Here is a 16,155-nt window from a genome sequence, read left to right on the forward strand (position 1 = left end):
TTTTTAAAATGCACCCGATTCCCACCATTAACAGCCACAGGTACAAGTACAGCACATGCAATATTCCTCATTGCAGCTTCAAGCCGGTTTTGCATCCTCTGTTCTTCCTCCACTTCAGCTCCAGCACATTCAGCTTCTTTCCCGCATTCACATTCCTCCACCCCCGCCCTGATGTTCCAAGCTGATCCTCAAAAGATCGGTTTGTCCCTCCATTCTTTCCCGGTGGCGTCTATTACTCTTGTCTATTTCTTGCCTTATCCGGCCTTGAGCGTGAACAAAGTGTTAGCGTATATCCTCTTTCACTGCCAGCTGCTTCCTTGTATGCGAAAGCAACATTTCCTCCCATTTTTCGCCGACACTGAGCCTTCTGACCTCCTTGATTGTGTTTTTTTTTGTTTTTGCAGAAGCAGGAAACAGATGCTTATAACTGTTTGTACGAGCATATCTAGCTTAAACTACACCCCATCCCCTCACAGCACCTTATCTGTTTGTCTGTAACATCTACCATTGTTTGCAGGCACATTTCATGTATGCACATTTTAGCTAATACAAAAGCAATTATATATTTCTTTCACATAGCTTTCATGCTTGTTAACTCCACTCTTGGCTGAAACAATTATACCCTGGCGTTAGTTCATTTACCTTGCAGAAGCAATTATGGTTGCAGAAGTAACACTGCTTTACCTATATCCCACAGGGGTGACCCTACAACTTTGTATAAATAATGTGGGGCATGGTGAGGGGAAATAGACAAGATCTTTGATCTGGGATTGCTCATAGATTTAGGGTGAGATTTAAAAGAAACCTAAGGGGAAACTCCTATATACAGAGGGTGGTGTGTGTAAAGAATGAGCTGCCAGACGAAGTGGTGACTGCTGGTACAATTATAACCGTGGGCGGCACGGTGGCACAGTGGTTAGCAGAGACCCGGGTTCAATTCCCGCCTCAGGCAACTGACTGTGTGGAGTTTGCACGTTCTCCCCGTGTCTGCGTGGGTTTCCTCCGGGTGCTTCGGTTTCCTCCCACAGTCCAAAGATGTGCAGGGTCAGGTGCATTGGCCATACTAAATTGCCCGTAGTGTTAGGTAAGGGGTAAATGTAGGGGTATGGGTGAGTTTCGCTTCGACGGGTCAGTGTGGACTTGTTGGGCCGAAGGGCCTGTTTCCACACTGTAATCTAATCTAATCTAAAAAATCTAATCTATAACCTTTAAAAGGTATCTGGATGGGTATATATTGGGAAGCATTTAGAGGGACATGGGCCAAGTGCTGGCAAATGGGACTAGATTGATTTAGGATATCTGGTCAGCATGGACTGAAGGGACTGTTTCTGTGCTGTACATCTGTGATTCTGGCTTGCCACAAATGTTTGTCACGTCTGTATGTTCAGTTTCTCCCTGGTGTTGGTGTTAACGCCTTGGTGTCTTATTTTGCTCCCCACATCCTGGGGACATTAACCATTTCCTATCTGGTTGTTCTGATCTGGACTGCTGTCTGGATCGGATTTCTGGGATTGGTCAATAAACACACCTGGAAGTGACTTTGTCAATCACACAAGCAATAGTTTATTCTTTGATATGGCCCGGTCGGTAGACTCTGATCAGCCCAGAAGGATTAGATTAGATCAGATTCCCAACAATGTGGAAACAGGCCCTTTGGCCCAACCAGTCCACACCGATCCTCTGAAGAGTAGCCCACCCAGACCCATCTCCCTCTGACTAATGCACCTAACATTATGGGCAGTTTAGCATGGCCAATTCACCAAACCTGCACATCTTTGGATTGTGGGAGGAAACCCACGCAGACACTGGGAGAATGTGCAAACTCCACACAGACAGCCCCCCGAGGCTGGAATCGAACCTGGGACCCCTGGTGCTGTGAGGCAGCAGTGCTAACCGCTGGGCCACTGATGAGTCCTCCCAGAGTGCCAAAAGAATCTGCCGACTTTTCCAGATACCTTTTAAAGGTTATAATTGTACCAGCAGTCACCACTTCCTCTGGCAGCTCATTCTTTACAGAGTGTGGATAGAACTTATGTACATTGTTTAGAGTCAGACATTGAGCATGATCACATCGTAACAACCAATCAGATCCCGCAAGGTCCTCATGCATTTTTGACTTAGCCTAGGGTGGCATGGTGGTTCAGTGGTTAGCACTGCTGCCTCACAACACCAGGGTCCCAGGTTCGATTCCAGCTTTGGGTGCCCGTCTGTGTGGAGTTTGCACATTTTCCCCGTGTCTGCGTGGCTTTCCACCGGGTGCTCCGGTTTCCTCCCAGAGTCCAAAGATGTGCAGGTCAGGTGGATTGGCCATGCTAAATTGCCCATAGTGTTAGGTGCATTAGTCAGAGGGAAAATGATTCTGGGTGGGTTACTCTTTGAAGGGTGAGTGTGGACTGGTTGGGCCGAAGGGCCTGTTTCCAAACTGTAGGGAATATAATCTAATCTATCATAATTTCTTGTAGACAACCTGTTCTTGGAATCGTATTTGTCCTGTCTGGTGGTTAGGATTAAACCGTTACTTCTGCGATTGATGGTTAGGTTCACATTTGTTACTTCTGCATTTGCAGTTTTTTTCACTGGATTTATATCAGGCTGTGGTTTCTTGTTTGTTCTGAGTCGTGAGTATCTGCCTGAGTTAGCCAAGTAGAAGCCATTTTGTCCTACCTCTCATGTTAAAGTGGAGATTTGAGGTGGCCCAGGGAATCCTTTGAGAACGCAGACCTGTAAAGCCTCTCTCTTGGTTTGTCCTGGAGATCATACTCTTTGAAGCCTGGAATAAAAACCTCTCATCATAAAGTCCCAAAATGCAATTCAATTCAATCCATAGTAGATAAGCACTAAGAGTTAATTTTCTACGGGATTCAACAGCCTCACCAATAAAATGGTCTCTCTCTCTCGTGTCCTTTTGAACTCTCAAGACAGCAAAGAATTATTTTCTGAATGCCCCGCTTGCAAGGGGTAGTAAGAATCCATCATAATGGACAAGATCCAACCATGAATTACAAAGCTATGGATAGTCTTTGAATCTGACCCTGAAACAAGACTTGGTACTATCATTAATTTCACAAGGGAACGGCTGTGAATGTTATCACTTGGTGTCCTGTTCACACAGATTCACCGATTGTTGAGGTAAACGTTCTTAATTGCCTTACAGCATCCTGTTATCACTTGGTGAGCCCAGGTGTCCCTATCTTTAAGTTCTCTCCTCTTTCTGAGCCTTCCTGCCTGTTTATTTTCTAGTGCAGTAAATGTATTCAATAATTGAGCATTACATTTTAGTCTGAATGTTTAAAGACAAGTTTTAAGGCTATAGACTTTACCACCCAGATGCCCACACCCTCATTCCTCTCTTTGATTGCACCGCGATCACTGAAAGAGAAGGCTAGTCCAAACAAATGCCCTTCAAGGTGGTCCAGCCATCAACATCCTGCAGAACGGCAGCACCATCTTCGCAGCTCATCTGGTCATATTTATCATCGCCATCGACATGTGTGGGTGATTCATCAGATCGCAAAAGGAGCATCTTCTGGGGCAAATCTATATCACTAAGGGACCTCATAAGCCTAGCAATTAAATACGTAACAATATCAATACCGACAAACAGACATAGCTAAATTGATAAGCCAATTGTATCATGAGCCCGATTTGCAATTTCCCCAACTGGTCCCTTCAGTCATTCTGGAGGAGAAAGTGAGGTCTGCAGATGCTGGAAATCAGAGCTGAAAATGTGTTGCTGGAAAAGTGCAGCAGGTCAGGCAGCATCCAGGGAACAGGAGAATCGACGTTTCGGGCATAAGCCCTTCTTCAGGAAGGGCTTATGCCCGAAACATCGATTCTCCTGTTCCCTGGATGCTGCCTGACCTGCTGCGCTTTTCCAGCAACACACCTTCAGTCATTCTGTCAAGGAATACCTGGATCTCTTCTTGTATCTTAATTAAAATTGCCAGTGAGATTGGGAATGGCCATAGTGCATTTATCTTGGACAATGGTGCAGACCTCACCCTCCTGGGCAGGTATGTAGTCTAAGGCATACTGATTCTGCACAGAGTAAAGACACAGGTCTGATCATCCCAGTTTACTCTGTTTCAGAGCCTCTTTACTCTTATTTCCTCGAATGGTCAGGCTGTAAAAGAGGGAATTGCGGTTCTGTTGACTTGTCACCCCTGCCGATCCTTCCAACCTCAGCGTACTCTGGATTCCCCAGCCTATCGGGTGTCCTGTATTGTCACCCAGTCCCTTGGGATCCTTCCAGTTGGAGTAATGTTGGCTGAGACCGACCGCTGCATCCTCCTCAGATGGAGGTTCCATCGACTTGTCCACTGGCCAGGACAAGGTACTGTTGTGGGAACAAGGGCTCCGATAGTGACCTTATGAGGGACATCTTTGCCATCCAGGACAAGGAAATTGGTAGCTTTACCTTAGCTGAAGAAATAATAGTCTGGTTTGGTTTATATTTGGGAGAGTTTGTCAAAATCGGTTACTGAAATGTTACAGCAGGAAGTCTGGTCAGGTCTACAGGAGTAAAGGGTCGATGTTTTGCAAGATGAGTTGCTTGAGCGCTGTAAAAAATGGGCCAAGTGACTCGAGCACTCACACTGTATGGGAGACGATGGTCCTCAGAATGCTGTTCCCATTGGGCTCTCCCTTAGCTCTATTGTACATGGTCTTGGTGACAGTATCAGATTCTGAAAAGAGAAAAGGCCTATAAATGTGCAAGGGAAGGGTTCCATTCCAGGTCCATGTGCAGCATAAGGCCTACTGTACGCCAGCCAGTGTTACACCGGCTGTTTGTATACACAGACCGGAGCTATTGGAAAGTGATATTTCTCTTCACAGGGTCGGCAGTAGGAATTCTGACGAATAGAATGGAATCGGGGACTGGGGACAGGGCACGTAAGTCATCTCCCGATAGAGAGGAGTAACATACTACTGCCTCTGGAGTGAAGAGCGTTCTGTGGGCCTGTATGCACAAGTTCTTTGTGGATTGATGAGTTTCCCCTATCAGGCTTCCCCTTTTTCTCAAGGAAGCCCGTCCTGCAAAAAGGGATGATGTTCCTGGGCGTCCTTAAAATATTTACCATAATAACGGGGTTGATCATTTTTATCCTCACTAGGCTTGCGTCTGCAGTTAAAATAAAAAAAACATGGTAACGACATGGTAACGACATGGTAACTCTCACTGATTTCTACTGTCCAGATGGACCATCTGGTCTTTCTGATGTAAGAGTCCATTGCAATAATCAATCGTCATCACGTTCCACACGTCAAAGGCGTCTGGTCCGGTCCACTGGACGACATCTCCTCAGCATGGGTGGTGGATAATCTCTGATCATTCCTGGTCGCATCCATAGTTAGTGGCTTTCCCCATCAGGATGTTGTACGTGATCAGAAAGGTGAGGAGATAGGCGATCCCCCACATGTCCCTCCTCTTAGTTCAAGTATCTGCAATAAGATCAACATGAGAAAAACAGCAAGATTCAAAAACCCAACTGGACAGGGTCCACTCCTCTTGTTGGGATTCCAGGATTCTTTCCTCCTCTTCCCCCAAACCTTTTGATTAGTGCGGCCAATCAATTTACAATGGTGCAGTTGGACCCAAGCTGAGCGCCCAGCGACTGTGACCGCCGTAGGGGTGGGAAGTAAAACCTGGAAGGGGCCATCCCAATGAGGTTGGAGATCTTTGCCAGTCCAGTTCTTGACGAGCACCAACGAACCAGGCTCTACCCGTGTCGAGGCTGTAGGCCGCACGCTCCTGGGAGTGAAAGGCATGCGTAACACTAGTTAGAGCAAGAACACAACCAATCATTGCTTCGGTCATGTGGTGGAAGTGGACTGAGAAGGGAGCAGAATCGTTCCAAGGGGTATGGAGAGGGTGACCAGAGAGACTCTCAGCTGGAGACAGTTGTGTCTTGATCGCAGATATGGATCGCATCTGGAATAAGGCCACAGGGATTAGCATAACCAGGAGAGGCCAGACTCTGCCATTAATTTGGCAAGCTTAGTCTTGAGTTTGGTTAAAACATTCAACAATGCCGGCCGCCTGAGGACGATAAGCACCATGCAGTTGCCGACAAATACAAAGCTGGGAACAGAGTTCTCCGTTAATATTACCTACAAAGTGTGGTCCATTGTCCGAGCTAATGCACGCAGGTATACTGAAGTGGGGAATTATTTCCTTAAACAAAATCTTCACCACAGTCTCAGCAGTAGTGTTAGGAGGAGGTTAGGCTTCAATGCACTTCGAAAAGACATCACCAATAAGCAAAACATATTTATAGCAACTCAACTCATTTCTCCAACTCAATGAAGTCCAGTTGAAGTGTCTCCAAGGGACCCTCCAGCAAGGGAGTTCTCGTAGTTAGAATGGAGTGAGAACAAAGGGGGTGGGAAGAGTGGGATGGTGCTTTCAATTTTGTGGAACAACAAAAGAATATTCCACAGAAAGTAGAATTACTTGTTCTCAATTTCTACCCTGCACTGATACTGATGACTTTTGTAATCTCTTTTTTTGCAGAGTATTTGAAGATCTGAAGACTGAAGTTTCAAAATCAACAGATGAAGGGCTTATGCCCGAAACATTGACTCTCCTGCTCCTCGGATGCTGCCTGACTCTCCTGTGCTTTTACAGCGCCACATTTTTTGACTGACTCTCCAGCGTCTGCAGTCCTCACTTTGATGTCAATGTCTGACAGTCATTCAATCCATCGGGACAGCAACTATGTTTGACTGTGATTTCTGTGAGAGGGATCAACGCTTTTTGGTTCCTGTTTGAGGATGTTTTCAGCATCAGTGGGACTGGACGAGAGACCCCACTGTTGCAGCGCACTGTGTGTGGAGCCTGAAACAGTTATATGGCCTGGGAAGGGGATTTCACGGCAGGGAGGGGCTCTACACGCGTTTGTGTGCAGCTGAAGCTGTGGCCATGGAGAAACCCGAAGAATCCCACCCCGTGGAGAAACTGTGGAAGTGTGGCGACTGTGGGAAAGGCTTCCGTTTCCCGTCTGTCCTGGAGTCTCATCGGCACTGTCACACCGGGGAGAGGCCATTCCCCTGCACCGACTGCAGGAAGGCCTTCAGACATTCCTCCCACCTGCTGAGGCACCAGCGGGTCCACACGGGCGAGAGACCCTTCAGCTGCCGCTAGTGCGGGAAAGCCTTCAGCAATTCTTCCACCCTGCTGACCCACCAGCGGGTCCACACGGGCGAGAGACCCTTCAGCTGCCGCGAGTGCGGGAAGGCCTTCAGCACTTCTTCCACCCTGCTGAGGCACCAGCGTGTCCACACCGGGGAGAGGCCCTTCAGCTGCCATGAGTGTGGGAAGGCCTTCAGCAATTCCTCCTCCCTGCTGACCCACCAGCGGGTCCACACAGGGGAAAGGCCGTTCACCTGCTCTCAGTGCAGGAAGGGCTTCACCTACTCCTCCAACCTGCTGAGGCACCAGCGGATCCACACGGGCGAAAGACCCTTTAGCTGCCCCGAGTGCGGGAAGACCTTCAGCACATCCTACACCCTGCTGAGGCACCAGCGGATCCACACAGGGGAGAGGCCGTTCACATGATCTCAGTGCGGGCAGGGCTTCAGGTATTCCTCCCACCTGCACAAGCACCAGCGGGTCCACACGGGGCAGAGTCCCTTCAGCTGCCCCGAGTGCAGGAAGGCCTTCAGCAATTCTTGCAAACTGCTGACCCACCAGCATGTCCACACAAGGGAGAGGCCGTTCACCTGATCTCAGTGCGGGAAGGGCTTCACCTACTCCTGCAACCTGCGGAAGCACCCGCGAGTTCACGTGCCATCGTAGGGGGATTGAAGGAGTGACGGCCGAGTGCCATTATCGATTGGACTATCAACCCGGTTCTGGGGACTCCCGGGTTCGAATCCCGCCACGACAGATGGCAGAATTGGTATTCGGTCAGAAATGTGGAGTTCGGAATCTAACGATGAGACCGTTTCAGGGAGGGGGGTGGTACAGGGGAGAAAGCCCCCATCTGATTCACTCTCTCCCATGTTAGAGAATGGAACCGCCATTGTGGGAAAGGATTCACTCAGTCATTCCAGCTGCATCCTTTACCCGGACTGGCCTACATGTGACCCCAGACCCACAGCAGTCTGGTTGACTCTACACTGCCCTTCCCCCACTGGCAAATGAGCGGGGAGAAACTTAGTAGGAGAGAGGGAATGGGTTGAAATTGCTGAGTGAGGCAATACTTCCTCCGGGTTACGGCTGTGCCAAGGATCTAATTACAACCTGGTGCTGCCCAATAGTAAAGACAGTGGGGATTGTGTGGGCTTTGATCTTGAGCTGTTTAAAAAGCAACTACTTTGTCTATGCCTTTTTGCAGGGGGGGAGTCTGAAGCTGTAAAAAAAAAGTCGGGTCACAATAAAGGTTACCTGAACTTACCGCCAGGCTCAGACTCTCAATGAAAGCTTTGAGCTCCAAGAGGTTTTTTGTTTAAAGCTGCTCCTCTCTTTCAGCCTCCTGCACTGAGTTTCCAATGTCGTGTATCAGATGGAGCAGTGAATGAGTAGCTAGTGTCATTAGAAATTGTAAATCTTTCAGGTACTGTGTTGTTTCATCAGCATTGTAAAGTTTACTGGCAGCACCAGGAGGTGTGGGCTGTGTTCACTAGAAATGATGTGGAGGTGTCGGTATTAGACTGGGTTGATAAAGTTTAAAAAATCACACAATACCAGGTTATTGTCCAACAGGTTTATTTGGAAGCACTAGCTTTCTGAGTGCTGCTCCTTCATCGGGTAGCTGTGGAGCAGCATTGTAAGACACAGAAGGTATATCAAAAGGTCAGTATCATGCAACTGATGGAATATATTGAACAAGCCTAGATTGCTGTCAAGTCTTAAATCTCTTCGAATGGGTGTAGGTTTTGGTTCATTAATGTGTAACTGCCAGAACATCTCTTAAGTCACATTTTTGAGATGACTTAAGGTTTTATAAAAAAGATAACATCTCAGCTCAGACAATGCATTAAAGGTGTGAGATTTGAGTCTGTCAGTATTTCAATCTTGAATCAGACTGGTTCTATTTCCAAAGGAGGAATTCATAAAATATTACATGGATTGACTGCCTGGAAATTGTATGCTTTTTGAGCAAAATTGAATGTATCTGCAAATATAATTCTGCCAATACAAATTCACTCCAAAGAATTGTGGGTGCGTGCATGTGAGTTTGTGCGTGAGAGTGTGTACATGCTTGGTAAAGTGTGAGTGTGATGGAGTATAAGACTGTGAGAGCATTGGCGGGGGAAATGTTTGTGTATGTCTGAAGTGGGAGCATGTGTGTGAGAGGTATTAATACAAGCAAGGGGTTGCATTTTGCTAAAACAAGGAAGGGCAGCACTTGTCCAGATAATGGTAAGGCCCTGGGTCATGTTATAGAACAGACAGACATGGGTGGCGGGGGGTGTTCAGGTACATAGTTCTTTGGAAGTTGCATCACAGGTAGACAGGGCGATTAAGAAGGCATTTAGCAGCATAGCATTCATTGTTCACACCATTGAGTATAGGGGTTGGGACATCATGTTGAGGTTGTATAGGGTGTTGGTGAGGCCACTTTCAGAGTACTGTGTACAGTTCTGGTGGCCCTGTAATAGGAAGAATACTATTAGAGAGGGTTTGGTAAAGATTTACCAGAATGTTGCCAGGACTGGAGGGTTTGAGTTATAAGGAGAGACTGGGACTTTATTCATTCGAGTGCAGGAGATTGATAAAATCATGAGGAATGGAGGTAAGGTGAATAGCAAAGGGGTCTTGCTTAGCGTCGGGGAGCTCAAAACTTGGGGGCATATTGCTTGGAGTAGAAAGATTTTAAAGGAACCTGAGGAGCAACATTTTGAAAGAGGGTGGCTTTGTATGTGGAATGAACTTGCTGAGGATGTGGTAGATGCAGGTACAGTTACAACATTGAAACAGCATTTGGATGGGTACATGAATAGAAAGGTTGAGAGGGATTATGGGCCAAATGCAGGCAAGTGGGACTGGTTTAGTTTGGAATCCTGGTCGGCATGGACGAATTGGACCGAAGGGTCTGTTTCTGTGCTGCATAACTTTATTGAAACCAGTAGAATTCTGAAAGGGGCTTGACAGGATAGATGCAGATAAAATGCTCCTTTGTGGGGAGGGTCATCGAATTCCGACAATGTGGAAGCAGACCATTCAGCCCATCTTTTCCTCTCTGGCCCTCTGAACAGTACCCCAACCATACCCAACCCCTTACTCCGTATTTCCCATGGCCAAGCCACCCTAACCTGTACATCCCTGGTCACTATGGGTAACTTAGCACGGCCAATCCTCCCTAACCTACACCCGAATCTATAAATTACCTTCTCAAGAATGTAATTTAAATGCAGAGCTTTTCTAAGAAAAATGTCAGTCTGACTCAACATTGGGACACAGACAGAATTCACACCTATTGTCTCTACTTATAAATAGGGCAACGTCTCTTCGAAATGTAGATTCATTTAGATATAACTGCGTCACTTTACATATGAAGATATCCCTTTGAATGTGGCTCATCCCTTTGAAATGTAATCTCGTCCATTTAAACCTTTTTATTTGCAGAAATACCCGTTAAAATGTCCACGTCCCTTTAAAATGCAGATTGCCCCCTTTAGATATGAAGCCGTTCCGTTAGATGTCGGAATATCTGTTTAAATTGAGCCGTGAGCTTTCCCAATGTAGACAGGGCTCCTGGAAACGTGGCAGTGTCCCCCCTGCAGCAGCAGAGCGAGACAGGAGAGTTTGTTTTTGTGAATGAGCAGTTGTAGCGCGAGGTGGCTGTTGCTTGGTGACGGTGAGGCTCCCCCGGCCCCGCCCATCCCCCCCGTGCAGACGTCACGCGGGGACGAAGGCGGTTGGGAGGAGAAGTCGCTCGAGCGGGGAAGCGGCGGGAGGGCGGCCGTTAGGAAAATGGCGCCGTGCGGCCCGGGGCAGACACCGTCACTGGGCACCGCCGCCTTCCTGGCGCAGCTGCTGTGTCACGGCCACACCGGCCGGCTGTACAGCAGGCAGGAGCCGGTGAGCATTCTGGAGGCGGATGGGGTTAAAGGCCTGCTTGGGAACTCGTCGGCCGCCTGGGTGGTGGAGTTCTATTGGTCGTGGGGCGGCCCCTGTGTCAACTATGGGGCCACCTGGAAGGTACTGGGCCCGGGAGGTGAAAGGTGAGGCAGGTTGTGGGGGGACGGAGGGGAAGGAATGTGGGGCCTGTCCTGTCATAGTGACATTTTACACTTACTTTCCATCTGCTTTTACTGGGGCTTGTGCTGTTTTCCCCTCACTGTTTGTTTTAATCCTTGTGCTGTTTTCCCCTCACTGTTTGTTTTAATCCTTGTGCTGTTTGCCCCTCACTGTTTGTTTTAATCCTTGTGCTGTTTTCCCCTCACTGTTTGTTTTAATCCTTGTGCTGTTTGACCCTCACTGTTTGTTTTAATCCTTGTGCTGTTTGCCCCTCACTGTTTGTTTTAATCCTTGTGCTGTTTTCCCCTCACTGTTTGTTTTAATCCTTGTGCTGTTTGCCCCTCACTGTTTGTTTTAATCCTTGTGCTGTTTTCCCCTCACTGTTTGTTTTAATCCTTGTGCTGTTTTCCCCTCACTGTTTGTTTTAATCCTTGTGCTGTTTTCCCCTCACTGTTTGTTTTAATCCTTGTGCTGTTTGCCCCTCACTGTTTGTTTTAATCCTTGTGCTGTTTGCCCCTCACTGTTTGTTTTAATCCTTGTGCTGTTTGCCCCTCACTGTTTGTTTTAATCCTTGTGCTGTTTTCACCTCACTGTTTGTTTTAATCCTTGTGCTGTTTGCCCCTCACTGTTTGTTTAATCCTTGTGCTGTTTGCTCTTTGCTGTTACTTGTGCAATTGCTGAGGGTAGTGTGTAAATACTAGTGAAGGAGATAATGCACCAGCATGTATATGTTCCTCAGTCATTGAAGGGGCAGGACCTGTTGAAAATGGTTAGTAAAGCATGTTGTGCACTAAGCCTTGTTAACATGGATATAGTTTGTTATTTGGAAAAATAGACTTTATTATTTAAAGTCACAGATGTACAGCACGGAAACAGACCCGTTTGATCCAACCTGTCCATGCCAACCAGATATCCTAAATTGATCTAGTCCCATTTGCCAACACTTGGCTCATATCCCACTAATCCCTTCCTATTCATATACCCATCCAGATGTGTTTTAAGTGCTGTAATTATACCGGCTTCCACTATTTCCTCTGGCAGTTCATTCCATACGTGCACCACCCTCTGCACGGAAACGATGCCCCTGAGGTACCTTTGTGGTCTCACCCTAAACCTATGCCCTCTAGTTGTGAATCTCACCCCAACACTGAGGAAAAGACATAAAAACATTGAGCAGCCAGACAAATGCAAAAGCAATCAAATATTGAGCCACATGGAAAAAAAAATTATGGCTCTACCCTTTTTGTTCTCCCATAGGAATTTGGACACTTAAAATCTGTCAATGACACCAGTATTGCTACAGTGCATATTGTGTACACTCCTCAGTGTCAACAAGCAGGGCACATGTTTGCCGGTGTCACCAAAACATTGGGCATGTTCCTCGCTGTTGGCAGAAAAGGGGCGAGACCTACGTTTGATGGAGAAATAAGGAGCACTGGAGGACCGGAGGGAGAATTGTCCTCCTGCCATTCGGAAGTGGGCGGCACGGTGGCACAGTGGTTAGCACTGCTGCCTCGCAGCGCCAGAGACCCGGGTTCAATTCCCGACTCGGGCGACTGACTGTGTGGAGTTTGCACGTTCTCCCCATGTCTGCGTGGGTTTCCTCCGGGTGCTCCGGTTTCCTCCCACAGTCCAAAGATGTGCAGGGTCAGGTGAATTGGCCATACTAAATTGCCCGTAGTGTTAGATAAGGGGTAAATGTAGGGGTATGGGTGGGTTTCGCTTCGGCGGGTCGGTATGGACTTGTTGGGCCGAAGGGCCTGTTTCCACACTGTAATCTAATCTAATCTAATCTAAACTCCCCTATTGGTGAATGTGAAAGTTGGACCATGAGGTTCTGAAGCTCCTGCTCATCCTCTCTCTGAATGAAGATTGAGCTTCACCTCAGACTGCAACTTCTTTCCTCTGTCCAACATCTGAGAGTACGGCACTCTCTTTTCTCACCCCCATTTCCATTTATGTTTCATTCTGAGGTTCAGTTGTTGACTTGGAGCAACTGTAAGGAATGGGAGTGAATCCAGCGAGGGGACAGGCTCTGGGAAAGTTAGTCCAGGCTTTTGTTCTCAACTGGCAAAATAGACAGGCAGGAGACTGAAAGAACGCAGCAAGCCAGGCAGTATCAGGAGGTGGAGAAGTCGAGGTATCTGGTGTAACCCTTGTTCAGGACTGGGGGTGGGTATAGGGAGAGCTGTGGAACAAGGGTGTGCTGGGGGCAGGGTACTGAAGTGGGGATAGGTGGAGACAGGTAGAGGGTACAATAGACAATAGGTGCAGGAGTAGGCTATTCTGCCCTTTGAGCCAGCACCACCATTCATTGTGATAATGGCTGATCATCCTCAATCAATATCCTGTTCCTGCCTTATCCCCATAACCTGGTACAACCTGGTTGGTGAATCGGAGGAAGGAATCTAGTTGGCAGGGAAGAATGGAAGGGGCTGGGAAGTGACTTGGGGGATGGGATGGGAGATTATTTGAAATTGGAGAACTCAGTGTTGAGTCCTCCGGGCTGTTGACTGCTCAGACAGAAGATGAGGTTTTGTTCCTCCAATTTGTGGTTTGGTTTGTTGTGGAAGGGGAGTGGGAAGGGGCATTAAAATGGGTGGAGATTGGGAAGTCCGCTCAGCCTCTGTGGACCCGGCTGTGATGCTCAGCAAACCGTTCCCCAAGTTTACGCTCGGTCTCCCCGATGTAGAGAAGACCACAATTGGCAAAGCACAGCAGGTCAAGCAGCATCCGAGAAGTAGGACGTTGACGTTTTGGGCACAAGCCCTTCATCATGAATGATGCGTGGATGTTCAGAGGGGCATCAGTGTCCTTCTGTTCCAGTTGTCAGACAGGTGCAGCAGGCAAGGAGCAAGGCAAGTGGTGTATTAGCAAGAGGAATTAAGTTCAGAAATGGGGATGTCTTCCTGCAGTTAGGGGGTCATTGAATATATTCAAGGCTGAGTTCATCTGATTTTTATGTGAATGTTTATGGGGAAGGCAAGAAAATGGTTTTAAGACTAGTATAGGACCGAGTTACAGAGCCATACAGCACAGAAACAGACCCTTCAGTCCAACTAGTCCATGCTGAATATATTCTCAAACTAAACCAGTCCCACCTGCCAGTGTTTTGGCCCATATCCCTCCAAACCTTTCCTATTCATGAACTTATCCAAATGTCTTTTAATCGTCGTTACTGTACCTGCACCCACCACTTCCTTGAGACATTTAGTCCGCATGTGAACCACTCTGTATAAAACAAATTGTGCCCTTCAAGTCTTTTTAAAATCTCTTTCTCCTGTCACCATCAAAATTTGCTCCCTAATCTTGAAACCCCAACCCTAGGGGAAGGACACCCGTCGTTCACCTCCTCTCTCCCCTCATGATTTTATAAACCTTGATAAGGTCACATCTCCTCCTCCTATGCGCCAGTGAAAAAGTCCCAGCCCATCCACCTAGATGCAGGTAGATCCATATCCAGTCATGATCGGTTCAATGCTGGTCCCAATTCTCTCGGTGTCCAGGACAGCAAGAGACCACAAGACATAGGAGCAGAAATTAGGCCATCAGGTCTGCTCATTCCATTCAATCGTGGCTGATAAGTTTCTCAGTTACATTCTTCCGCTATAAGCAAAGTGAAAATGGAGGGAGAGTGTGTGGGATGGAGATTTTCAGCTTCCGGGGAATAAGAGAGGAAAGAGTTCACTATAAATTGGAATTTATGGGATCGGCTGATGAACCGAGGAGTGTCAGTTGGAGTTTAATTTAGAGAAATCAGAGATTTGCATTTTGGTCAAGCGATCCAGGCAGGACTGACACGGTTAAGGGGTGTGTTGCAGAATAAAGAGACCTTGGAGTGCTGGAGTCTCAGGTGGACAGAGTAGTGAAGGCGGTGTTTGGTTTGCTTTCCTTCATTGCTCATAGCATTGAGTATAGGAGTTGTGAGATCATGTTATACACATTTCCCACTCGAACGTGTTATCTAACTGCTTAACTGTTTTTAGTGAATATAATCCACACCTCCCGCCGCTGCCATAACGTGGTTTGTTTGGAAGCCCTAGCTTTCGGAGTGATTCGATTTATTTTAGATTTTATTACTTAGTGTGGAAACAGGCCCTTCAGCCCAAACCAACCCTTCGAAGAGCAACCCACCCAGACCCATTCCCCAACATTTACCCCTTCACCTAACACTACAGGCAAATTAGCGTGGCCACTTCACCTAACCTGCACATCTTTGGACTGTGGGAGGAAACCCACGCAGACACTGGGAGAATGTGCAAACTCCACACTGACAGTTGCCCGAGGTGGGAATTGAACCCGGATCTCTGAAGTGCTGCTGCTTCAGGTGGTTGTGGGGAATAAGATCATGATGAGACTATTTATAGCCAACAGAGTCCAGTTCATGGAGATGTGATACATTAAACAATTTAGATTAAATCTTTCATCTTTTAGAATGGGGTTCTGTTCTTTGGTATGTTAATCCCAGAACCTGTTTTCAGTAACTTTCTCAAGAATGTAATTTAAATGCAGAGCTTTTCTATCAAAAATGTCAGGCTGACTCTACATTGGGACCCAGACAGAATTCACACCTATTGGTGGGGAGGCTGGGACTTTTTTCACTGGAGCACAGGAGGTTGAAAGGTGAAGGTGTCGGGTGCCTCATTAGCAAGTTTGCAGATGACATTCAGATTGATGGAATATCAGATAGTGAAGGGGACTGTCAGATGATACAGCAGAATGTAGATTGGAGAGTTGGGAAGAGAAATGGCAGATGGAGTTCAATCCAGACAAATGTGAGGTGATGCATTTTGGAAGATGCAATTCAAGAGTGAGCTATACAGTAAATGGAAAGGTCCTACGGGGAAATTGATGTACAGAGAGATCTGTGTGTTCAGGTCTATTGTTCTCTGAAGGTGGCAATGCATGTCAGTAGAGTGGTCAAGGCAGTATACAACATGCGTTCCATTATCGGACGGATTGAGTAA

At 47.2% G+C, this 16,155-nt stretch overlaps 2 long non-coding RNA genes and 1 pseudogene across 3 annotated transcripts in view; 1 reads left to right on the top strand and 2 right to left on the bottom strand.

Annotated features, from left to right (window-relative positions):
• Positions 1 to 8,266, top strand: part of LOC148143248 (uncharacterized) — a 36,077-nt pseudogene extending 27,811 nt beyond the window's left edge. The window contains exon 3 of the transcript XR_015751153.1: positions 6,948 to 8,266. The product of XR_015751153.1 is annotated as an uncharacterized LOC148143248 (transcript). The remainder of the gene's footprint in view (positions 1 to 6,947) is intronic.
• LOC148143247 (uncharacterized) overlaps positions 1 to 16,155 on the bottom strand; it is a 229,622-nt gene that overhangs the window by 84,671 nt on the left and 128,796 nt on the right. The gene's annotated exons all lie outside the window — the stretch shown is intronic.
• The window catches only part of LOC148143249 (uncharacterized), a 22,455-nt gene continuing 6,300 nt past the window's right edge, over positions 1 to 16,155 (bottom strand). The window contains exons 2-3 of the long non-coding RNA XR_015751154.1: positions 2,665 to 2,770; positions 1 to 263 (exon numbers count right to left, since the gene is read on the bottom strand). This is a non-coding gene — a long non-coding RNA (uncharacterized LOC148143249). The remainder of the gene's footprint in view (positions 264 to 2,664; positions 2,771 to 16,155) is intronic.

The sequence above is a fragment of the Chiloscyllium plagiosum genome, unplaced genomic scaffold (assembly GCF_037043375.1).
Source record: "Chiloscyllium plagiosum isolate Xiang-an unplaced genomic scaffold, Cpla_swu_hap1 HiC_scaffold_27, whole genome shotgun sequence".
NCBI classification, from domain to species: domain Eukaryota; kingdom Metazoa; phylum Chordata; class Chondrichthyes; order Orectolobiformes; family Hemiscylliidae; genus Chiloscyllium; species Chiloscyllium plagiosum.